This window comes from Bubalus kerabau, chromosome 22 (assembly GCF_029407905.1).
Source record: "Bubalus kerabau isolate K-KA32 ecotype Philippines breed swamp buffalo chromosome 22, PCC_UOA_SB_1v2, whole genome shotgun sequence".
NCBI lineage: Eukaryota > Metazoa > Chordata > Mammalia > Artiodactyla > Bovidae > Bubalus > Bubalus kerabau.
In genome coordinates, this window is record NC_073645.1 from 1562867 (window position 1) to 1588807 (window position 25941).

General features: G+C 41.0%; 1 pseudogene; it reads right to left on the reverse strand.

The window, feature by feature from the left end:
- Nucleotides 1-2821: 2821 nt before the first annotated feature.
- On the reverse strand, nucleotides 2822-16792 carry LOC129637072 (coiled-coil domain-containing protein 3-like; annotated as a pseudogene).
- Nucleotides 16793-25941: the final 9149 nt, after the last annotated feature.

The following is a 25941-nucleotide window of genomic DNA, read 5'->3' on the forward strand; positions in this document are numbered from 1 at the left end:
GTATGTATCACAATAAGTTTCCTTACATCAGATTTTCTTTTTTCTTTTTTTTTTTTCAGATTTTCTTCTGGTTCCATTTCTTAACCTCTGGACTGATCCTAGACTCCCAGATTCATGTGATGCTGCAAGAGAATGGAAAGGAGGAGATGCACCCTTCACGACCACGATATAAACACACTGTTCGAGCTGACTGGGGACTTAGAGAAGAGCAGCAAAACCGTGGAAATGTTGAGAATTCATCAGTGAGCCCCCTGAATTCATTATCATCTAAGATACTGCCTGTGATATAGGGAAATTGTGTAATGTGCACCATCCAAGGCCATTCATAATGGTCTCAGAACAAATGAAGGATTCACATGTTCCCATTAGCAAGAGTCTAACTGGAATAAAAAGTTGACCCAAACAAGCTCCTCTGACCCCATATAAGATGGAAGACCCATCACCTTAGGAAAAACAGACTGTTTGTGTCATAATATGATTTATTTACCCTGCATAGGAGAGAAAGCAGGATACTCACCTTCACACAGAAAAAGCAGAGAGGACTTCCCTGGTGGCACAGTGGATAGAAATCCATCTGCCAGAGCAGGGACATTGGTTCGATCCCTGGTCCAGGAAGATTCCACAAGCTGCAGATCAACTAGGCCCGTGTGCCAAAACTAGTGAGCCCACAACCCACAACTACTGAAGTCCATGTGCTCAGAGCCTGTGTTCTGCAATGAGGGAAGCTACTGAAATAAGAAGCCTGTGCACTGCAATAAAGAGTAGCCCCTGCTTGCCATGATTTGAGAAAAGCCCTCATGGCAACAAAGATCCAGCACAACTGAAAATAATTTTTTTTAAGGCAGATAATTTTTAGTTTTAGTTGTTTTTTTTTTTTTTTTTCAAGAATGGAACAAGTAACTGTCCATAACACTTCATCTAATTCTGACACCTTCAATTCACAACTATTTTAATCACTGCAGAGAAAGTAAAAATTTCTCAAGGAACATCATAAAATATAAATGCTAGCACCTTAGTTTTATTTTAAACCTAAATTCTCATATGAACTCATTTAATTTAACTCAACTCTGATGTGGTACCTTTCAAAGTGGGCAGAAGAAGGAGCCAAGATGTGATACATACAAAGTCCATCAACACCTCAATTTGGCTCTGCAGCAGCTCAGCAACCTGGAACAATTAATTCTCTTTCCCCAAAAGCTTCTGACTCAGTGCAAACTCACATACCCACCCTCTGTTATCTAAGAGACCAGGATGATGAAAGGGAAAAGGAATTCTTCCCACGATCAACATCTGACCACCCAAAATAGGACTCCCTTCACATTAAAACAATTCTCCACAGTCCCATTGTTCTATTTGTTTTGAATGATGGAAAATCTAATTGCAGTAAAATGTTAATAGCTTCATTGTGTGACCACAGGGCTAATAAGTTATATATCTAAAGAGTTTGGGCCTCAGCTGTGAGGTATTTTTTGATCAATATCTGATCTCTTGACATCAATGTACTATTACCAAGGATTTAGTACATGAAGCAAAAATCCCACAAAATGGAGAACCACAGGATCAAGACTAAAAAGATTTAATTTGAACATGCTATGGTCTGACCCAGGCTGGGGATACTCAGGCTTATACTTGGTGGGTCCAGTTCAATGTGGCACAGATTAAGAACAGGGTAGGAAAAAAAAAAGAGTGGGGCAGGGAGAAAGAAAGGTGCTTAGATCCATGTGGGGAGTTAAATATAAGACAAGCACTCAGAAAATCTTGGCAAATCTTGAAGAGGCATCAGGGAGTTGAGAACTGTCAGTAGGGCAGAACTAAGGAAGGAACCCTGGATAATGTATGGAAAGGAAGAATCAACACTTTTCCACAGTCGGATGTTCTTGCCCATGATGAGAACAGTTTCTGTGCAAAGAACATGAAGAAAGCCTCCAGGTGCCATGGAGCCCTGGGCACGAGGTTTGGAAGAATAAGGCCACTCCCCTAGGCCAACCTACCAGACAAGAGAAAGACAGCATCCCAACCAAGGGCACCACAGATGGGGGAAAGAAGGAAACCACCTAATACATGCACATTGGTTCATTAACCCACATGAAAACTGTCTCCTGTGGTCTGTCATGTGGTCCTATAAACATCTTGGTGGGAGATTGGGAGCGATGGGCCACGGCCTCCCTGCTCCCCAGGCTCAGTTGCGACAATGTCACTGCTCAGAGAAAGCAATAGTCCTCACAATATCTCCACAACTCAGGCATCTGCCTCAGACTGAAAGATGCCTTTTCTATCTTCATGCCCAGAGTGATCCAGATCCTTCTTTTCCATGGGAACTAGATTCTGCCACTAAGGGTTTGCATGCTGCAACTGAAGATCCTGCATGCTGCAAGGAAGACTGAAGATCCCACATGCCACAACTAAGACCCAGCAGGGCCAAGTAAAAACATACATAAGTATTTGAAATCAACAACAGAAGTAGTCATAACAGCTCAGTGTATTGAGTGCTTACTCTCAAACACCTCACTAAAGGCTTTACCTATTGACATTCCCTACATAGTTAAATCATGTCACATCTGCCCTAAGATACAGATGTTACGATGGCTTCCAATTTACAGAAGAGGAAACTGAGGCACAGCATGCCAACCTTCAACCCATCTTGTCCCCTCACTTTGTGAGCAACCTCATGCCACACAGTACAGCCTAAGGACTCCAGAGTTTATGAGCAGTGCTTGTTAACTTCTGGTAGGGCTGTGGAGAGGGTGAAAAATACTTCTTGATCTGGACTTTGGAAGAGGACTCTTGACTCCCTTGCTCAAAACATTCAGATGAGTTATAGCTATCTTATTATTTTGCTGTAGCACAGGGTATAGCCAATTATTACCCTAGTGTCTTCTTGGACCTCCCAGTCACTGGAGAAAGTTGCCAGCTGCTGCCCTTGTGAACAGTTTGAAAACTGGAAAAGGCTAGAAAACATCCTTTTGTTCTCTTGAGTGTCTGGAAAGGTGGTATCTTGGAAACTGACTCCATGAGGCAAGAGGTTACAGTTATCATCCATCCTAATGGAAAAAATGAGGCAAGATTGTAGACTGAACACCCATGGGGTGTACCATCTTGAATTGAGAGTCAGCAGAAGACTGTGACAGTGTTGACAGTTAAACAATGTCTTTTTTATTTTTTAAGTAAAGTTTAATTACAATGTTTTGCTAATTTCTTCTATAAAGTGACTCAGTTATACATATACATACTTTTTTTTATATCTTTTCCATTATGGTTTATCGCAGGAGATTTGATATGGTTCCCTGTGCTAAGGTAGGACCTTGTTGTTTATTCCAAATGCAACAGTTTGCATCTGCTAACCCCAAACACCCAGTCCATCCGTCTCCCTCCCTCTATTCCCCTTGGCAACCACAAGTTTCTCTGTATCCATGAGTCTGTTTCTGCTTTGTAAATAGGTTCATTCATGCCATATTTTACATTCCACATATAAGTGATATAATATGATATTTATTCTTCTTCTTGTGACTTACTCCGCTTAGAATAATTATCTCTAGTTCCATCCATGTTGCTGCAAATGGCATTCTTTCTTTCTTGTTATGGCTGAGTAATATTCATATATATGTATCACATTTTCTTTAATCATTCAACTATCAAGGGACATTTGGGCTGTTTCCATATCTTGGCTTTTGGGGATAGTGCTGCTATGAACATGGGGGTGCATGTATGTTCCTGAATTACACTTTTGTCCGGGGATATGCCCATGAGGGGGACTGCTGGATCATATGGTGGTCCTATTAATTTTCTGAGGATCCCACATACTGTTTTAAATAGTGGCTACCCCAACTTACATTCCCACCAACAGTGTAGAAGGGTTCCCTTTTTGCCACACTCTCTCCAAAATTTGCTATTAGTTCTGTTTTTTTTTTTTTTAATTTTATTTTATTTTTAAACTTTACATAATTCTATTAGTTTTGCCAAATATCAAAATGAATCCGCCACAGGTATACATGTGTTCCCCATCCTGAACCCTCCTCCCTCCTCCCTCCCCATTCCATCCCTCTGGGTCGTCTCAGTGCACCAGCCCCAAGCATCCAGTATCATGCATCGAACCTGGACTGGCAACTCATTTCATACATGATATTTTACATGTTTCAATGCCATTCTCCCAAATCTTCCCACCCTCTCCCTCTCTCACAGAGTCCATAAGATTGTTCTATACATCAGTCTCTCTTTTGCTGTCTCGTACACAGGGTTATTGTTACCATCTTTCTAAATTCCATATATATGCATTAGTATACTGTATTGGTGTTTTTCTTTCTGGCTTACTTCACTCTATATAATAGGCTCCAGTTTCATCCACCTCATTAGAACTGGTTCAAATGTATTCTTTTTAATGGCTGAGTTATACTCCATTGTGTATATATACCACTGCTTTCTTATCCATTCATCTGCTGATGGACATCTAGGTTGCTTCCATGTCCTGGCTATTATAAACAGTGCTGCGATGAACATTGGGGTACTCGTGTCTCTTTCCCTTCTGGTTTCCTCAGTGTGTATGCCCAGAAGTGGGATTGCTGGATCATAAGGCAATTCTATTTCCAGTTTTTTAAGGAATGTGCACACTGTTCTCCATAGTGGCTGTACTAGTTTGCATTCCCACCAACAGTGCAAGAGGGTTCCCTTTTCTCCACACTCTCTCCAGCATTTATTACTTGTAGACTTTTGGATCGCAGCCATTCTGACTGGTGTGAAATGGTACCTCATAGTGGTTTTGATTTGCATTTCTCTGATAATGAGTGATGTTGAGCGTCTTTTCATGTGTTTGTTAGCCCTCTGTATGTCTTCTTTGGAGAAATGTCTATTTAGTTCTTTGGCCCATTTTTTGATTGGGTCATTTATTTTTCTGGAGTTGAGCTGTAGGAGTTGCTTGTATATTCTCAAGATTAGTTGTTTCTCAGTTGCTTCATTTGCTATTGTCTTCTCCCATTCTGAAGGCTGCCTTTTCACCTTGCTAATAGTTTCCTTTGATGTGCAGAAGCTTTTAAGGTTAATTAGGTCCCATTTTGTTTATTTTTGCTTTTATTTCCAATATTCTGGGAGGTGGGTCATAGAGGATCCTGCTGTGATATATGTCAGAGAGTGTTTTGCCTATGTTCTCCTCTAGGAGTTTTATAGTTTCTGGTCTTACGTTGAGATCTTTAATCCATTTTGAGTTTATTTTTGTGTATGGTGTTAGAAAGTGTTCTAGTTTCATTCTTTTACAAGTGGTTGACCAGATTTCCCAGCACCACTTGTTAAAGAGATTGTCTTTAATCCATTGTATATTCTTGCCTCCTTTGTCAAAGATAAGGTGTCCATATGTGTGTGGATTTATCTCTGGGCTTTCTATTTTGTTCGTTGATCTATATTTCTGTCTTTGTGCCAGTACCATACTGTCTTGATAACTGTGGCTTTGTAGTAGAGCCCGAAGTCAGGTAGGTTGATTCCTCCAGTTCCATTCTTCTTTCTCAAGATCGCTTTGGCTATTCGAGGTTTTTTGTATTTCCATACAAATTGTGAAATTATTTGTTCTAGCTCTGTGAAGAATGTTGTTGGTAGCTTGATAGGGATTGCATTGAATCTATAGATTGCTTTGGGTAGTGTACTCATTTTCACTATATTGATTCTTCCAATCCATGAACATGGTATATTTCTCCATCTATTAGTGTCCTCTTTGATTTCTTTCACCAGTGTTTTATAGTTTTCTATATATAGGTCTTTAGTTTCTTTAGGTAGATATATTCCTAAGTATTTTATTTTTTCCGTTGTAATGGTGAATGAAATTGTTTCCTTAATTTCTCTTTTTGTTTTCTCATTATTAGTGTATAGGAATTCAAGTGATTTCTGTGTGTTGATTTTATATCCTGCAACATTGCTATAGTCATTGATTAGTTCTAGTAATTTTCTGGTGGAGTCTTTAGGGTTTTCTATGTAGAAGATCATGTCATCTGCAAACAGTGAGAGTTTTACTTCTTCTTTTCCAATTTGGATTCCTTTTATTTCTTTTTCTGCCCTGATTGCTGTGGCCAAAACTTCCAAAACTATGTTGAATAGTAATGGTGAAAATGGGCACCCTTGTCTTGTTCCTGACTTTAGAGGAAATGCTTTCAATTTTTCACCATTGAGGATAATGTTTGCTGTGGGTTTGTTATATATAGCTTTTATTATGTTGAGGTATGTTCCTTCTATTCCTGCTTTCTGGAGAGTTTTTATCATAAATGGATGTTGAATTTTGTCAAAGGCTTTCTCTGCATCCATTGAGATAATCATATGGTTTTTATTTTTCAATTTGTTAAGGTGGTATATTACATTGCTTGATTTGTGGATATTGAAGAATCCTTGCATCCCTGGGATAAAGCCCACTTGGTCATGGTGTATGATCTTTTTAATGTGTTGTTGGATTCTGATTGCTAGAATTTTGTTAAGGATTTTTGCATCTATGTTCTTCAGTGATATTGGCCTGTAGTTTTCTTTTTTTGTGGGATCTTTGTCAGGTTTTGGTATTGGGTGATGGTGGCCTCATAGAATGAGTTTGGAAGTTTACCATCCTCTGCAATTTTCTGGAAGAGTTTGAGTAGGATAGGTGTTAGCTCTTCTCTAAATTTTTGGTAGAATTCAGCTGTGAAACCGTCTGGACCTGGGCTTTTGTTTGCTGGAAGATTTTTGATTACAGTTTCCATTTCCGTGTTTGTGATGGGTCTGTTAAGATTTTCTATTTCTTCCTGGTCGAGTTTTGGAAAGTTGTACTTTTCTAAGAATTTGTCCATTTCTTCCACGTTGTCCATTTTATTGGCATAAAATTGTTGATAGTACTCTCTTATGATTCTTTGTATTTCTGTGTTGTCTGTTGTGATCTCTCCCTTTTCATTTCTAATTTTATTGATTTGATTTTTCTCCCTTTGTTTCTTGATGAGTCTGGCTAATGGTTTGTCAATTTTATTTATCCTTTCAAAAAACCATCTTTTGGCTTTGTTGATTTTTGCTATGATCTCTTTTGTTTCTTTTGCATTTATTTCTGCTCTAATTTTTAAGATTTCTTTCCTTCTACTAACCCTGGGGTTCTTCATTTCTTCCTTTTCTAGTTGCTTTAGGTGTAGAGTTAGGTTATTTATTTGACTTTTTTCTTGTTTCTTGAGGTGTGCCTGTCTTGCTATGAACTTTCCCCTTAGGACTGCTTTTACCGTGTCCCACAGGTTTTGGGTTGTTGTGTTTTCATTTTCATTCGTTTCTATGCAAATTTTGATTTCTTTTTTGATTTCTTCTGTGATTTTTTGGTTATTCAGCAGCGTGTTGTTCAGCCTCCATATGTTGGAATTTTTAATAGTTTTTCTCCTGTAATTGAGATCTAATCTTACTGCATTGTGGTCGGAAAAGATGCTTGAAATGATTTCTATTTTTTTTAATTTACCAAGGCTAGCTTTATGGCCCAGGATGTGATCTATCCTGGAGAAGGCTCCATGTGCGCTTGAGAAAAAGGTGAAATTCATTGTTTTGGAATGAAATGTCCTATAGATATCAGTTAGGTCTAACTGGTCTATTGTATCATTTAAAGTTTGTGTTTCCTTGTTAATTTTCTGTTTAGTTGATCTATCCATAGGTGTGAGTGGGGTATTAAAATCTCCCACTATTATTGTGTTATTGTTAATTTCTCCTTTCATACTTGTTAGCATTTGTCTTACATACTGCGGTGCTCCCGTGTTGGGTGCATATATATTTATAATTGTTATATCTTCTTCTTGGATTGATCCTTTGATCATTATGTAGTGACCATCTTTGTCTCTTTTCACAGCCTTTGTTTTAAAGTCTATTTTATCTGATATGAGTATCGCTACTCCTGCTTTCTTTTGGTCCCTATTTGCATGGAAAATCTTTTTCCAGCCCTTCACTTTCAGTCTGTATGTGTCCCCTGTTTTGAGGTGGGTCTCTTGTAGACAACATATGTAGGGGTCTTGTTTTTGTATCCATTCAGCCAGTCTTTGTCTTTTGGTTGGAGCATTCAACCCATTTACGTTTAAGGTAATTACTGATAAGTATGATCCCGTTGCCATTTACTTTATTGTTTGGGGTTCGAATTTATACACCGTTTTTATGTTTCCTGTCTAGAGAATATCCTTTAGTACTTGTTGGAGAGCTGGTTTGGTGGTGCAGAATTCTCTCAGCTTTTGCTTGTCTGAAAAGCTTTTGATTTCTCCTTCATACTTGAATGAGATCCTTGCTGGGTACAATAATCTGGGCTGTAGGTTATTTTCTTTCATCATTTTAAGTATGTCTTGCCATTCCCTCCTGGCTTGAAGAGTTTCTATTGAAAGATCAGCTGTTATCCTTATGGGTATTCCCTTGTGTGTTATTTGTTGTTTTTCCCTTGCTGCTTTTCATATTTGTTCTTTGTGTTTGATCTTTGTTAATCTGATTAATATGTGTCTTGGGGTGTTTCGCCTTGGGTTTATCCTGTTTGGGACTCTCTGGGTTTCTTGGACTTGGGTGATTATTTCCTTCCCCATTTTAGGGAAGTTTTCAACTATTATCTCCTCAAGTATTTTCTCATGGTCTTTCTTTTTGTCTTCTTCTTCTGGGACCCCTATGATTCGAATGTTGTAGCGTTTAATATTGTCCTGGAGGCCTCTGAGACTGTCCTCATTTCTTTTAATTCGTTTTTCTTTTATCCTCTCTGATTCATTTATTTCTACCATTCTATCTTCGAATTCACTAATCCTATCTTCTGCCTCTGTTATTCTACTCTTTGTTGCCTCCAGAGTGTTTTTAATTTCACTTATTGCATTATTCATTATATATTGACTCTTTTTTATTTCTTCTAAGTCCTTGTTAAACCTTTCTTGCATCTTCTCAATCCTTGCCTCCAGGCTATTTATCTGTGATTCCATTTTAATTTCAAGATTTTGGATCAATTTCACTATCATTATTTGGAATTCTTTATCAGGTAGATTCCCTATCTCTTCCTCTTTTGTTTGGTTTGGTGGGCATTTATAATGTTCCTTTATCTGCTGGCTATTCCCCTGTCTCTTCATCTTGTTTAAATTTCTGAGTTTGGGGTGTCCTTTCTGTATTCTGGCAGCTTGTGGAGTTCTCTTTATTGTGGTGTTTCCTCACTGTGTGTGGGTTTGTACAGGTGGCTTGTCACGGTTTCCTGGTTAGGGAAGCTTGTGTCGATGTTCTGGTGGATGGAGCTGTATTTCTTCTCTCTGGAGTGTAATTAAATGTCCAGTAATGTGTTATGAGATGTCTATGGTTTTGGGGTGACTTTGGGCAGCCTGTATCTTGAAGTTCAGGGCTGTGTTCCTTTGTTGCTGGAGAATTTGCTTGGTATGTCTTGCCCTGGAACTTGTTGGCCCTTGTGTGGTGCTTGGTTTCAGTGTCGGTATGGAGGCATTTGATAAGCTCCTGTCAATTAATGTTCCTTGGAGTCAGGAGTTCCCTGGAGTCAGGGTTTGGACTTAAACCTCCTACTTCCAGTTATCGGTCTTATTTTTACAGTAGTTTCAAAACTTCTCCTTCTATACAGCACCATTGATAAAACATCTATGTTAAAGATGAAAAGTTTCTCTACTGTGAGGGTCACTCAGAGAGGTTCACAGCGTTACATGGAGAAGAGAAATGGGAGGAGGGAGTTAGAGGTGACCCAAATGAGATCAGGTGGAATCAATAGTGGAGAGAGTGGGCTAGCCAGTAGTCACTTCCTTATGTGCACTCCACAACTGGACTGCTCAGCGATGTTCACGGAGTTATACTGAGAAGAGAAGAAGGAGGCAGGAGACAGAGGTGGCCAAAGGATAAAAGGGGGAAATGAAAAGGAGGGAGGCAGATCCAGCCAGTAATCAGTTCCCTAAGTGTTCTCCACCGTCTGGAACACACATAAATTCACGGAGTTGGGTAGAGTAGAGAGGGGTTAGGGAGGAGATACAGGCGACCTGGTGGAGAAAACAGAGAGTCCAAAGGGAGAGAGAGCAGTCAAGCCAGTAATCTTGTTCCCTAGTGAAAAATGGGTCCTGAAGATTGGGTTCTTAAAGGTACAAAATTGGTAACAAATACATAAAAGCAAAAATTAAAAATCTAGAGTAAAGTTTGGAATTTCAAATATGCGATGTTAAAGAAAAGAAGAAGGAAAAGAAAGAGAGAAAAAATGAACAAAGAAAAACAAGCAAGGTTGCAAAAATTATAAAGAAACTACAAGTACAAAATTGATAACTAATACCAAAAAGCAAAAATTAAAAATCTAGAGTAGAGTTTGGAATTTCAAAAATACAATGTTAAAAAAAAAAAGGAAGAAGAAAAATAAAGAGAGAAAACAAACAAACCAACAAAAACAATGTCGCAAAAATTATAAAGAAAATACAGGTACAAAATTGATATCAAGTACCAAAAAGCATAAATTAAAAATCTTGAGTAGAGTTTGGAATTGCAGATATACGATGTTATATAAAAGAAGAAGAGAAAGAAACAGAGGGGGGAAAAAAAAGTCACAGAAATTATAAAAAAAAATTCTATATGTACAAAATTGATAACATATACCAAAAGGCTAAAATTAAAAATCTAGAGTAGAGTTTGGAATTTCAAAAATACGATGTTAAAGAAAAGAAGAAGGAAAAGAAAGAGAGAAAAAATGAACAAAGAAAAACATACAAGGTCGCGAAAATTATAAAGAAACTACAGGTACAAAATTGATAACTAATACCAAAAAGCAAAAGTGAAAAATCTAGAGTAGAGTTTGGAATTTCAAAAATACAATGTTAAAAAAAAAAGGAAGAAGAAAAATAAAGAGAGAAAACAAACAAACCAACAAAAACAATGTCGCAAAAATTATAAAGAAAATACAGGTACAAAATTGATATCAAGTACCAAAAAGCATAAATTAAAAATCTTGAGTAGAGTTTGGAATTGCAGATATATGATGTTATATAAAAGAAGAAGAGAAAGAAACAGAGGGGGGGGGGGAAAGTCACAGAAATTATAAAAAAAATACTATATGTACAAAATTGATAACATATACCAAAAGGCTAAAATTAAAAATCTAGAGTAGAGTTTGGAATTTCAAAAATACGATGTTAAAGAAAAGAAGAAGGAAAAGAAAGAGAGAAAAAATGAACAAAGAAAAACATACAAGGTCGCGAAAATTTTAAAGAAACTACAGGTACAAAATTGATAACTAATACCAAAAAGCAAAAGTGAAAAATCTAGAGTAGAGTTTGGAATTTCAAAAATACAATGTTAAAAAAAAAAGGAAGAAGAAAAATAAAGAGAGAAAACAAACAAACCAACAAAAACAATGTCGCAAAAATTATAAAGAAAATACAGGTACAAAATTGATATCAAGTACCAAAAAGCATAAATTAAAAATCTTGAGTAGAGTTTGGAATTGCAGATATACGATGTTATATAAAAGAAGAAGAGAAAGAAACAGAGGGAAAAAAAGTCACAGAAATTATGAAAAAAAGCTATGGGTACAAAATTGATAACATATACCAAAAGGCTAAAATTAAAAATCTAGAGTAGAGTTTGGAATTTCAAAAATACAATGTTAAAGAAAAGAAGAAAAAGAAAAAAACAAAACCAAACACGGTCAAAAAATTATAAAATATATATATGAAGTTTGCTGAAGAAAAAAAAATAGGGTCTCATTTTTTTGCAAAGTAATAGTTATAAAAGTGAAAATTAAAGGACAATAGAGGACTTAATTTTTTTTAATTAAAAAAAAAAGAAAGGTTGATCGTAAAAATAGTAAAAATGTATCTAGGTCTTTCTCTGGTTTTGTTGTGAGTATTGTGGGTTCAGTTCATTTTTGGCTAGTTCCTTGGTCTGACTTATATTTATCAAGATCTATAGGCCCCTTCCTATGTAGTTCGTAGTAACCACAGGGTTTTAATCTATGGCCTGTAGCTTCCAAGGCATTTCCCTCTGTTATAGCTTCTTCTGTTTGCTGGTCTCTTCAGTGTCTGGTTCCCGCCCTGACACAAAGGGTACGGTGGAGGACACTATTTTTTTTATTTTATTTAGGCTCACTTGTTCAGTCGCGCTGTGGGGAGGGAGGGAGGGATGCTGCAAACAGATAACACTGGCGTGCGCTCACAGTGCCTCAGCCACACTGGGTCTGCCCCCGCTCACGACGCATGTAGCCTCCCTGCCCACACTGCTTGGGCTCTAGGTTGTTCCGCCGGGAACAATCAGAGGCCTGCCCTGGGCTGCATGTACCTCCCAGGTCCAAGCTGCTCAGGTTCAGGCACTCAGGTAGTCCTCAGAGGCACAGACTCGGTTGGGCCTGCGTTTTGTGCTCTTCCCAGATCCGAGCAGCTCAAATGATGTGTTTGGCAGGTGCCAATGCTGTGACTTATCGCCTCCCTGCCACTCAGTTATCTGGGTGTAAAACCGGCGCACCTTCTCAGGCAGATGTTGACCGTCCAGACTCCCAAGAAGTTTTAGTTAGCAATGAAGCCTGCTTACAGTTTTATAGATAGTGTCTCTCTTGGGCTGCGATTGCCCCCTTATGGCTCTGGCTGCCTGTCACCGGAGGGGGAAGCTCTGCAACCGGCTATCTCTGTTCAGTCCTTTGTTCTGTGCGCGGGCCTGGTGGTATCTTAGGTTAGGGCTGGCTTTTTGCGTGGTAGATATCCCACAGTCTGGTTTGATAGCCCAAATTATTTCACTCACATAGCGCTCAGGACATTCCGGCTGATTCTTACTCTAAGGGACACAGCCCGCGCCGCGCTTCCCTGCCCAGCCCCCGCTTGCTAATGCCATGTGCAGGCGTCTGCGCTGCTTCTCTGCTGGGGGAGTTACTGTAGGGCTCACAATCTGCGATTTTTAATTGTTTATTTATTTTTTTTCTCCCTTTTATGTTGCCCTCTGTGCTTCCAAAGCTCGGCACAGATTCAGCAGTGAGGTTTCCTGGTGTTTGGAAACTTCTCTCTTTTTAAGACTCCCTTCCTGGGATGGAACTCCGTCCCTCCCTCTTTTGTCTCTTTTTTTGTCTTTTATCTTTTTTCCTACCTCCTTTTGAAGAGTTGGGTTGCTTTTCTGGGTGCCTGATGTCCTCTGCCGGCATTCAGGAGTTGATTTGTGGAATTTACTCAGCGTTTAAATGCTCTTTTGATGAATTTGTGGGGGAGAAAGTGTTCTCCCCGTCCTACTCCTCCGCCATCTTGGCTCCTCCCTATTAGTTCTGTTTTTGATGATAGCCATTCTGCCTGATAGGAGATGGTACCTGGCTGCAGCTTTGATTTGCATTTATCTAAGAATTAGTGGCACTGAGTATGTTTTTAAATGTCTACTGGCCATCTGCATGTCTTCTTTTGAGAAATGTCTATTAAGGATTTCTGCCCATTTTTTGATTGTTTGTTGTTGTTGTTGTTGAATTGTGTGGTCTGTATATTTGCAATTAAGCCCTGGTGTATTACAACATTTGCAAATATTTTCTCCCGTTCTTTAGGTTGTCTTTTTTTTTTTTTTTTTTACGGTTTTCTTTGCTGTGCAGAAGCTTGTAAGTTTGATCAGGTCTGCTTTGTTCATATTTGGTTTTATTTCTATTACTTTGGGAGACTGACGTAAGAAAACAAAGGTTCAATTTATGTTGGAGAACATTTTGCCCATGCTCTCTTCTAGGAGTTTTATGGCGTCATGTCTTATGTTTAAGTCTTTAAACCATTGTGAGATATTTTTGTGCAGTGTGAGGGCATATTCTAACTTGACTGATTTACATGCAGCTTCCAATTACACACCTACATGGCCCACATTAGAGGAGTCACTATCTCTGTTTCTCTACCTCACACTGCACATGTCTATCTTTAAGTTTTTCAAAACACGTGAATTGGGGGATGGGTGCGGGTGAACATTTGTGTACCTCCCAAGCCACCTTTCTTCTCCTAGTTGAGTGCTCCTTGTTTCCTGGGCAAAGGAAAGCCAATTGCAATGACCCAAGATTAAAGTCCTATCACTGCTACTTATCTCCTGTTTGACACACAACGGATTTCTTAAATTCTCTAAGCTTAAATGTACAATCTATAAAACGAGGATGACACCAGCATCCTTATTTGTTTAATGGTGGTGTAAGGAGTGCATTTTTTTTAAGTAAGTAAAGTATTTGGCACAGAGTAAGCACAGTATAAAACTTAACATTTTTACAGAACCCTGCATAAAGTACCTGTTGGCAAGATAGAGAAGTCAAGAGAAGGAAAAGGAGAGATGGAAGCGGCACTCCAGCCCAAAGTAGGCATTTGGGGGCTCAACAGGGAGTCTCCACTGCCACTTTCTCCTGTGACACTGACCAGAATCTGTTCTCCTCTCCGAGGGTCCCAGAATAACAGAGGAATGATTTGTATATGGTTGTTAACACACATCAGGGCAACACAGCCATGTGAAATAGAAATCTCTTCAGACTACCAATTGGCTCTGTATCTCTGACCTAACATTTTATAAATATGTCAGAGAAAAAGGGGAAAGCACTAGCTGACCACCAGAGAGCCAGTGGACAAAACTGTATTTCATTATAAAACTGGAAAAGAAAATAAGGTCTTCTTAAGTACTGTGGCTCTTTTTACTTTGGAAAATAAAGTTTAATTGTTGCATAATTTTAGAGCTGGTTTCCCTAAATAAAGACATGTAAAAATCTAAGTTTCTCCATATCAAGAAGGTACTACTCATTCCTTGCCAGTTTTATTTAGAAACTGTACTTCTCCAGTATTTTTTTAAATTCAATTTAATCTGGCTAACCCACCCAAGCCAACACAAAGCACACCATGTATTCTAAACTTAGATATTCTGGCATTAATATGGAAAACATGTGTTACCACGAGCTTACAGACACCCCTCTGTGGAACCTTCTGTCTTCTTTCTCAGTGATGTGAAATCTCAAGAGCTAAAAGTTAGTCTGAAGACCAAGGTCATGGCCATTCCAAATATCCTTAATGCTATGCCACATACTGGGAAGATGGGACTTATTGTCCAATCACTATCCATTAGATTCCATTTTGAGGTTCCTCCCAGTTCCTCTGCATCAGCCTCCTCCTCCAACTGGAGAGAACCAATGCATTAGGGTTCCACCTGCTGTTCTGTATTGCAAACTTCAGTTGAGCCCATAACCTGAACCCTTATCTACATGCATTTCGTTGTGACTACACGACAAATTTTCATGGACCTTCACAAGATTCTAGGAGTCTCCAAACAGACAAGGCCTGGTCTTATTCACCTCTCTGTTCTTCAAAGCCCTGTGAGCACCTTCACAATCCCTTAATGCTTCAACTCCCAGGCCCTTCCTCTATAAACTTTTGCTATTTGGAAGAGCCTGGCATTGAGGTCTGCTGGCAGCTAATATGAGCGAGTCTGAGTGAAACAAGAGGACAGCTGGGCTGCATTTCACACCAGTCCCATCTTGGCATTTAAGCAGGTGTGCAGGATTGAGTAACTACACATTCCTCATCTAACCTGTACCAGGTGTTCTGCATCAGTTACTAGGATTTAATCTCAACCAGCCTTGTTTGGCACATTATGAAGGTGAGGCTCTTGAGGTTCTTGACAAGGTCAGTAAATTGCTCAAAATGACAGGAAGAACGGAGCCAGAAATCCAACAACCGTTTGCATTGGTTTTGACCACTGTCCATCCCAAACAACTCCCATGGCATCCACTTTAAAATATAGCTTTCCTCCTCTATAAGGATTCCACCTCAATTAGGGTTCCACTTTCTTATTTCAAACTCCAGGAGACACCATCGCCTGAACTTTTATCCACAGGCATCTCATCTGCACCACAGACCAACTTGCATGGAACTCAACCAGACAGGGCTCCTGTCCGGTTGCCCTTAATACTCCTCAGAGTGCTGTAACCAGGGCCTTCTTCCCCCATTACCCCCCACATCAGATCAGAACAGATCAGATCAGTCGCTCTGTCTTGTCTGACTCTTTGCGACCCCATGAATCGCAGCACGCCAGGCCTCCCTGTCCATCACCCCCCACATAAACCTCTGCTATTGGGAATAGGCTGTTTGTTGCTGGAAACCACCTTGAGCTTTGGCCTGAAACACTCTTCCCTGGTCAAGCACAGGAGCCATCCCTGTTTTTCCAACAGTATTAGCCAGAGGCACCCAAGATCTCTGTAAACTCAACATAAGGAGCACCAAAGAGCTGAAAATGGGAAGGAGACCAGGGGAGACCAGGGCATCACTTAACATCACCCAGACAGGATTATGGAGGAGTTCCTGAGCCTGTTGGGGATAAAGGTACCTCTGCTGGCCATGCCAAGTGGCTGAAGGGATGGTATGGGCGAGAGGTGGCAGGCTCACCTGAGGAAGAAGAAATAGGAGTAATCATGGACCATGGTGTGGGAGTCACAGGAGAAGTAGCCCAGGCCAGTGAGGTTAAGCCTGGAGCCCCCGGGCACCTTGAGCATGCTGCCCAAATCCTGGTCGCACAGCATCTTGATCTCAGCGGAGTGGAAGAGCCCCGAGTCGTTGGCCTCATACTGTCAGGGCAGGTAGTTGTACAGGCGAAGCACTTTCTTGTGCAACGCCCGCACCTTGGTGTACACAATGATCTCGGCCAGCTCCGCTCTGCAGCCCTCGCTCAGAAGTCTCCACTAGGAGGACAGCTGGCAACCGCGGGCGGCCTCCAGCCCGCCTGCCAGGCAGAGCGCGGCGAGCAGCAGCGGGTGCAGCATGCCAGCGGCGGGCCGGCGGGCGGCGGGAGCCGCTGGGTGGGCTCCGCGCCCCAGGCGCGCTACCTGGGGTGCTTGGCCGGGGGTAGAGGGGAGCCCCGCGGCGCAGCGAGAGCATCGAGGAACCCAAAGTGACGGGCCCATCAGCGGGAGGCGCACCCCGAGACGCTCAGCGTGCTGCTCTCTCCTCTGCAGGGATCGCTCTGCCGGGCCTGGCTTGGGAGGCTTTTAAAAGTGCACGAGGAGAGCCTGCCACCGCCGCCTCCTGCCCCGCCCCGTGGCTGGGGAATGGGCGGCAGCGGGAGGGGCGGAGGCGGGAAGCCGTCCAGGGGCGCGTGGTGCTGGAGAGACAGAGCAGTTGGCGCTGGACCGGGATCCCCGGGCCGAACTCGGTGTTTGCGCCAGCGCGGAGGTCTGCGGCCAAAAAGCCAGTGTGGGGAGAGGCGGCCCAGCCCTCTTCAGGCGCCCTGCGCACCGACCAGGTGGAAAGGCACAAAGCCCACTCCAGACATGACCTTCTTAGAATGATTGCCGTCAATTCCCATGAGTACTCAGCGTATGGTTTTGGTTTTGCATTTTCTGAGTAGTTCATTTACACTCAAATAGCACAGAAGTCTAAATTTACCATCTCAGAATTTACCTTGGAAATTCTGTGTGATCTAATAAACTTCTGAATCTCTCTCTCCCTTTTCATCTCTTGTGTTTTAACGATGCTCTTAGGAAAGCCTTCAACATCTGAAAAGCCAAAGCCACGTTGCTTGGATTTTCCTACAGCTACATGGGCTCACGATTAACCTCATTCCTACGTTCAGATTCTGAACACCCTACACCTGAGAAATAGATTCAGAAGTTCCAAAGAGCTTTTCACAAGTCAGATTGACTCTGAAGAGACCGAAACTCCACAGTTAAATCTTTATTTCTAAATTAGGCACTTCCTTTTATCTCCCAATTGCCTTAATCTTCATGTAGTAAGAAAGAAAAGATTATTTATAAGTATAAATATTTTGGATAGTCAAAACATCATATATATGAAATACCATGGATATAATATACATATCATTGTACCTATGTCATACATATTATATTTATAATAAGTTGATAAGCAAAACTGTTGTAAAATGGAAGGCTCTTTGTTCTGCAAGCATCTTATTAACCAGGCTTTCTGCAAGTTTAAATCTTAGAACTCAGCCAAAGTCTTCTCTGACTGAAAGGAAGAGTTCTTAGGGAATTCAGAAAGGAAAGGTAAGGAGAAAAGTGGGGAGGGAGGAAGACAGAAAATTCCAAGGCCTCACATCCTGTTACAACTAAATCTTCCTGTGATCCCCAAGTCTTCAGTTAGGACAACTAAATTCATGCATGCTTACAAAGGCAGGGCAGAAATCCAGCTAGCATGAGGCAGGGACTCAGGAGGAAGAGGCCATGAGCAGCATGGTCTCAGGGAACCAGAAGACCCTGGGAAGGCTTTGGGCATGCCTTGAAGTGAAATGGCCAGAACTCCAGCCAGTGTGGCCCAGATTCTGAGGGAATGAAGGCTAAAGATCCATAAGGTCACACCAATCCAGAATCCAACTGGTGACTCAGTGGACAGATGTGTGCTTAATCATTCAGTCATGTCCTACTCTTTGCGACCCCAGGGACTGTAGCCTCCCAGGAGCCTCTGTTCATGGGATTCTCCAGTCAAGAGTACTGGAGTGGGTTGCCATGCCCTCCTCCAGGGAATCTTCCCAACCCAGAGCTCGAACCCAGATCTCCCACATTGCAGGCAGATTCTTTACCATCTGAGCCACCAGGGAAGCGGTGACTCAATGGACCTTATTCTTATTCCTACAAGATAATCTGTGTTGGAAGAGGAAAGAAGTAAGAGTAAGAGTTCCTCATGGACAATAACTAACCTTTACATAGCTGGAAGTCAGCATGGAGCCTCGATTAATTCTCTAGAAAACAGTTATATTGAGGGAAGCAAGTGGACAGTAGTCCTGATGGTATATGACTCCTCCCGACAACCCCACCACCACCATGGGAGATGGTAGAGTTAAGCTTTTCCCACAAGGAGAAATGGCATTTGAGGATGGCATCAGACATCCTACATTAGGACTGCCCATTTGTCTCTTCTTCAATATACGAGTTAAAACGTTTCATAACCTGTTAGTCTGTTCAGGGAGCCATGTCAAAATACCACAGCCTGAGGAGCTTAAACAACAGACATTTATTTCCCACCGTGCTGGAGGCTGGAAGTCCAAGATCAGGGTGTCAATGGGATTGGTTCCAGGCTAGTAAACGGCCACCTTTCCTCTGTGTCCCCACATGGCCTGTCTTCTTTGTACATGTAGAGAGACAAAAATCTCTGGCCCTTCTAAGGACACCAGGCCTATCAGATTAGACCACACTCTTGTGACCTCATTTAATCACTTCCATAAAGGTGCTATCTCTAAATACAGTGTCACTGGGGGTTAAAACTTGAACAGAAGAATTCAGGTCAGAGAGGAGAGTATGTGAACAAGGGACAGAATTCAATCCGTAACAGTCATTTAGCAAGTGTTCTGTATGTTTGTAGAGAAAGAGGGGATATAAAATGGTTTATATTTCTGACATGCTAACTTAGAGCAAGCATTGCCAAATTATAATATTAACAATAACAACTGCTAACATTTATTCACTGCTTACTATGTACCAAGCACTATTGTAACATATTGCCTATGTTATCATAATGAATGCTCCAAACACCCAAAATGGGCACTGCTATCATTCTCAGGTTAGAGACAGGGGACTTAGGTACAGAGAGGTTAATTGACTTACCGAGGATCACATAGCCAGAAAGGAACTGAGCCAGGATTCAAACACCAGCATCAGATTTCAGAGTTCATGTTCTTAACAACAGCATTAAAATATGGACAAAACAAGCAATGTTTTAAAGGCACAGGTGGGCCCATTATCAAGAAACAAGTAGAGGGGACTTCCCTGGTGGTCTGTGGCTAAGACTCCATGCTCCAAATTCAGGGAACCCAGGTTCAATCCCTGATCCAGGAACTAGATCCCACATGTTACAACTAAAACCTGGTGCAGCCAACTAAATAAATGAATATATAAAAGAAGTTGAATTTATAAATAGTAATAACATTCACAGAATCACCAGTGATGGCTAAATGAAGGAGTAACCAGACTAACATTAATTTTGTTTTCACCAGCAGCCCTGCTCTATTTTAAGTTGTTAAGTTTATTTTAAGTTAGTAGTGTAACTTATGCAGACAAGAGAATAAGGAAGTTTTTTTTTTTTTTTAATTGTATCTAGTGATTCAGAGGGCTGGAAAAAGTTTATCTGTTTTCACAGACCTGAAGACCCTCATTATTCTTTCCATTTAGATGAACAAATAAGTAAAAATCAGTATGCACAGCTGATGTCTCTCTTGTTGTATAAACTGGACATAATCAAAACTCTTCCAGTACTACCCAGAATACATTTTCCAGATGCAGGGGCCTGTGAGAATTGTCCTTCTCCTGGATTCTTCACAGACACATCAGTCATGTTTTTGCTTCTCTAGAAGGCCTGGCAAAGTGCCTCCCTGATTGGGGTTGTTCACCTGGAGCCCTGGACCTTTGTGAGCATCCCCTGGTAAGCAGCTCCCCTTTGGGGACCAAGATCTACAAAGAAGCAGATCTCAAGGAAGCCAGGATGGGAAGCAAAATTTCTACAACTGGGTTGTGGGTTCAGTAGTGAAACCAGCCGCTGCCATCCCTTGATTACAAGACCCATATGTTCTGGCTGTGGGGGGAAGATAGCACCATTATGCCTCAAATATACACTATATCCTTCACAGCATGTATAATACCCTTTAAAACTGCACCCCACCCTTTCAGGATGTTTACTCCCATCTGACACACTTGAGTCTTCATTAGCTGTCACACTGTTTCAGTAAGCTTTCAAAATGTGCCCAGTTGTTTCTAGGTGATGGTGTCCTTGGTAAAACCAGTTAATTCCACAGCCAAGGGCATATTGCTGTATTCCCTTTGCCATCAAAGAAGATATACTATGAAAATCACTGATCAGAAGCAATGCTATAGGAAGTACCACGATGCTGGAAAATGGGTTCTGTGGACAGAGTTCCTGGAAGAAGCACTGTGGGGCAGGAAAGACAGATCTACACCTAGAATGTATCTACTCCAGTAAGGACAAGACTCTGCTCCCTCCAAGATGGAAGAGGTTCAGTGTAGTCACTGCAGTCATTTCAGTCGCTCAGTTGTGACTGACTCTTTGCAACCTCATGGACTGCATCATGCCAGGCTTCCCTGTTCATCACCAACTCCCAGAGCTTGCTCAATCTCATGTCCATTGAGTCATTGATGTATCCAAACATCTCATCCTCTGTCATCCCCTTTTCCTCCTGCCTTCAACCTTCCCAGCATCAGAGTGTTTTCAAATGAGTCAGTTCTTCACATCAGGTGGCCAAAGTATTGGATCTTCAGGGTCATTTCTTCCAATGAATATTCAGTACTGATTCCCTTTAGAATTGACTGGTTTGATCCCTTTGCAATCCAAGGGACTCTCAAGGGTCTTCTGCAACACCACAGTTCAAAAGCATCAATTCTTTGATTCTTAGCCTTCTTTATGGTCCAACTCTCACATCCATACATGACTACTGGAAAAACCAAAGCTTTGACTAGATGGACCTTTGTCAGCCAAGTAATGTATCTGCTTTTTAACATGCTGTCTAGGTTGGTCATAGCTTTTCTTCCAAGGAGCAAGCATCTTTTAATTTCATGGCTGCAGTCACCATCTTCAGTGATTTTGGAGCCCCAAAAAAATAAAGTCTCGGGGAGGGGGAGGAGATAAGATGGAGGAGGAATAGGATGGGGAGACCAGTTTCTCCCCCACAAATTCATCAAAAGAACATTTAAACGCTGAGTAAATTCCACAAAACAACTTCTGAATGCTGGCAGAGGACATCAGGCACCCAGAAAAGCAGCCCATTTTCTTCGAAGGGAGGTAGGAAAAAATATAAAAGACAAGAAAAGAGACAAAAGAGGGAGTGATGGAGCTCCATCCCTGGAAGGGAGTCTTAAAAAGAGAGAAGTTTCCAAACAACAGGAAACACTCACTGCCAAGTCTGTGGAGACCCTTGGAAGCACAGAGGGCAACATAACAGGGAGTAAAAACAAATAATTAATTAAAACCCATAGATTACGAGCCCAAGGGTAACTCCCCCAGTGGAGAAGCAGCACAGACGCCTGCACCCGCCACAAGCAAGTGGGGGCTGGGCAGGGAGGTGCGGGCTGCATTGCTTAGAGTAAGGATCTGGCCTGAATGCCCCGAGCACTATCTGAGCAAACTGACTTAGGCTAGAAAACCAGACTGTGGGATAACTATCTCACAAAAAGCCAGCCCTAACCTAAGACACCGCCAGGCCCACCCACAGGACAAAGGACTGAACAGAGATAGCCAGCTGCAGACCATCCCTCTCTGGTGACAGGCAGCCAGAGCTGGAGGGGGCAATTGCAGCCCCAGAGAGACATTATCTACAAAACTATAAGCAGGCTTCTTTGCTAACTAAGAATTCTTGGAGTTCTGGACGGTCAACATCCGCCTGAGAAGATGCACCGTTTGTACACCCTGAAAACCGAGCGGCAGGGACAGGGGAGGTGATAAATCACAGCGACCGCAATCACCAAACACCTCATCACCTGAGCTGCTCGGACCTGGGAAGGGCACAAAATGCAGGCCCAACCGAGTCTGTGCCTCTAAGGACTACCTGAGTGCCTGAACCTGAGAGGCTTAGACCTGGGAGGTGCATGCAGCTCAGGGCCAGCCTTGGATGGTTCCTGGTGGAACACCTAGAGCCTGAGCAGTGTGGGCAGGGAGGGTACACGCTCCATGAGCAGGGGCAGGCCCAGTGTGGCTGAGGCACTGCGAGCACAGGCCCATGTTATTTGTTTGCAGCATCCCTCCCTCCCCACAGCACGACTGAACAAGTGAGCCTAAAAAAAAAAAAAAAAAAGTGTCAAGCACTGCCCCCTTTGTGTCAGGGCAGAAATCAGACACTGAAGAGACCAGCAAACAGAAGAAGCTAAAAGAGAGGGAACCGCCTTGGAATCGACAGGTGCAATAGATTAAAACCCTGTCGTTAGTACCCACTACATAGGAAGGGGCCTATAGATCTTGAGAAATATAAGCTGGACCAAGGAACTAGCTGAAAATGAACTGACCCAATACCCACAAAACCACCAGAGAAATTCCTAGATATATTTTTACTATTTTTACAATCATTCTTTCTTTTTTTTAATTTAAAAAAAATATTTAAGTCCTCTATTACCCCCTTTAATTTTCACTTTTATAACCTACTATTACTTTGCAGAAAAAAGACCCTATTTTTTAAAAGCAAACTATATATATTTATTTATTTATATTTATAATTTTGTGATTTTTTTTCTTTCTTATTTTTTTTTCTTCTATTCTTTAACATTGTATTTTTGAAATTCCAAACTCTACTCTAGATTTTTAATTTTTGCTTTTTGGTATTTGTTATCAATTTTGTACCTATTTTTTTTTATATATAATTTTTGTGACTTTTTTTTCCTCTCTGTCTCTTTCTTTTTCTTCCTATTTTGTTTAACATTGTATTTTTGAAATTCCAAACTCTACTCTAGATTTTTAATTTTTGCTTTTTGGTATTTGTTATATATTTTGTACCTTTAAGAACCCAATCTTCAGTACCCATTTTTACTTGGGAGCGAGATTACTGGCTTGACTGCTCTCTCCCACTTTGGACTCTCCTTTTTCTCCACCAGGTCTCCTGTGTCTGCTTCCTAAACCCTCTCTGTTCTACCCAACTCTGTGAATTTATGTGTGTTCCAGACGATGGAGAACACTTAGAGAACTGATTACTGGCTAGATCTGTCTCTCTCCTTTTCATTCCCCCCTTTTATCCTCCTGGCCACCTCTGTCTCCTTCCTCCCTCTTCTCTTCTCTGTATAACTCCGTGAACATCTCTGAGTGGTCCTGTTGTGGAGTGCACATAAGGAAGTGATTACTGGCTAGCCTGCTCTCTCCTTTACTGATTCCACCTCATCTCATTCGGGTCACCTCTAACTCCCTCCTCCCTCTTCTCTTCTCCATGTAACTCTGTGAACCTCTCTGGGTGTCCTTCACTGTGGAGAAACTTTTCATCTTTAACGTAGATGTTTTATCAATGATGCTGTATAGAAGGAGAAATTTTGAGACTACTCTAAAAATAAGACTGAAAACCGGAAGCAAGAGGCTTAAGTCCAAACCCTGACTCCAAGGAACTCCTGACTCCAGGGAACATTAATTGACAGGAGCTCATCAAACGCCTCCATACCTACACTGAAACCAAGGACCACACAAGGGCCAACAAGTTCCAGAGCAAGACATACCATGCAAATTCTCCAGCAACACAGGAACACAGCCCTGAGCTCCAATATACAGGCTGCCCAAAGGTACTACAAAACCATAGACATCTCATAAATCATTACCGGACACTTCATTGCACTCCAGAGAGAAGAAATCCAACTCCACCCACCAGAACACCGACACAAGCTTCCCTAACCAGGAAACCGTGACAAGCCACCTGTACAACCCACCCACAGTGAGGAAACACTAAAATAAAGAGAACTCCACAAACTGCCAGAATACAGAAAGGACACCCCAAAATCAGCAATATAAGCAAGATGAAGAGACAGAGGAATACCCAGCAGGTAAAGGAACAGGATAAATGCCCAACAAACCAAACAAAAGAAGAAGAGATAGGGAATCTATGTGATACAGAATTCCGAATAATGATAGTGAAAATGATCCAAAATCTTGACAATTAAAATGGAATCACAGATAAATAGCCCGGAGACAAGGATTGAGAAGATACAAGAAAGGTTTAACAAGGACCTAGAAAAAAAATTAAAAAGAGTCAATATATAATGAATAATGCAATAAATGAGATAAAAAAAAACACTCTGGAGGCAACAAATAGTAGAATAACAGAGGTAGAAGATAGATTAGTGAGGTAGAAGATAGAATGGCAGAAATAAATGAATCAGAGAGGAAAAAAGAAAAATGAATTAAAAGAAATGAGGACAATCTCAGAGACCTCCAGGACAATATTGAATGCTACAACATTCGAATCATAGGAGTCCCAGAAGAAGAAGACAAAAAGAAAGACCATGAGAAAATACTTGAGGAGATAATAGTTGAAAACTTCCCTAAAATGGGGAAGGAAATAATCACCCAAGTCCAAGAAACCCAGAGAGTCCCTAACAGGATAAACCCAAGGCGAAACACCCCAAGACACATATTAATCAAATTAACAAAGATCAAACACAAAGAATAAATATTAAAAGCCACAAGGAGAAAACAGCAAATATCACACAAGGGAATTCCAATAAGGATAACAGCTGATCTTTCAATAGAAACTCTTCAGGCCAGGAGGGGATGGTAGGACATACTTAAAGTGATGAAAGACTATAACCCACAGCCCAGATTACTGTACCCAGCAAAGATCTCATTCAAATATGAAGGAAAAATCAAAAGCTTTACAGACAAGCAAAAGCTGAGAGAATTCAGCACCACCAAACCAGCTCTCCAACAAATGCTAAAGGATATTCTCTAGACAGGAAACACAAGAAGGGAGTATAAACTCGAACCCAAAACAATGAAGTAAATGGTAATGGGATCATATTTATCAATAATTACCTTAAATGTAAATGGGTTGAATGCCCCAACCAAAAGACAAAGACTGGCTAAATGGACACAAAAACAAGACCCCTATATATGTTGTCTACAAGAGACCCACCTCAAAACGGGACACATGCAGACTGAAAGTGAAGGTCTGGAAAAAGATTTTCCATGCAAATAGAGACCAAAAGAAAGCAGGAGTAGCAATACTCATATCAGATAAAATAGACTTTAAAACAAAGGCTGTGAAAAGAGACAAAGAAGGTCACTACATAATGACCAAAGGATCAATTCAAGAAGATATAACAATTATAAATATATATGCACCCAACATAGGAGCACCACAATATGTAAGACAAGTGCTAACAAGTATGAAATGGGAAATTAACAAGAACACAATAATAGTGGGAGACTTTAACACCCCACTCACAACTACGGGTAGATCAACTAAACAGAAAATTAACAAGGAAACACAAACTTTAAACGATACAATAGACCAGTTAGACCTAATTGATATCTATAGGACATTTCATCCCAAAACAATGAATTTCACCTTTTTCTCAAGTGTACATGGAACCTTCTCCAGGAT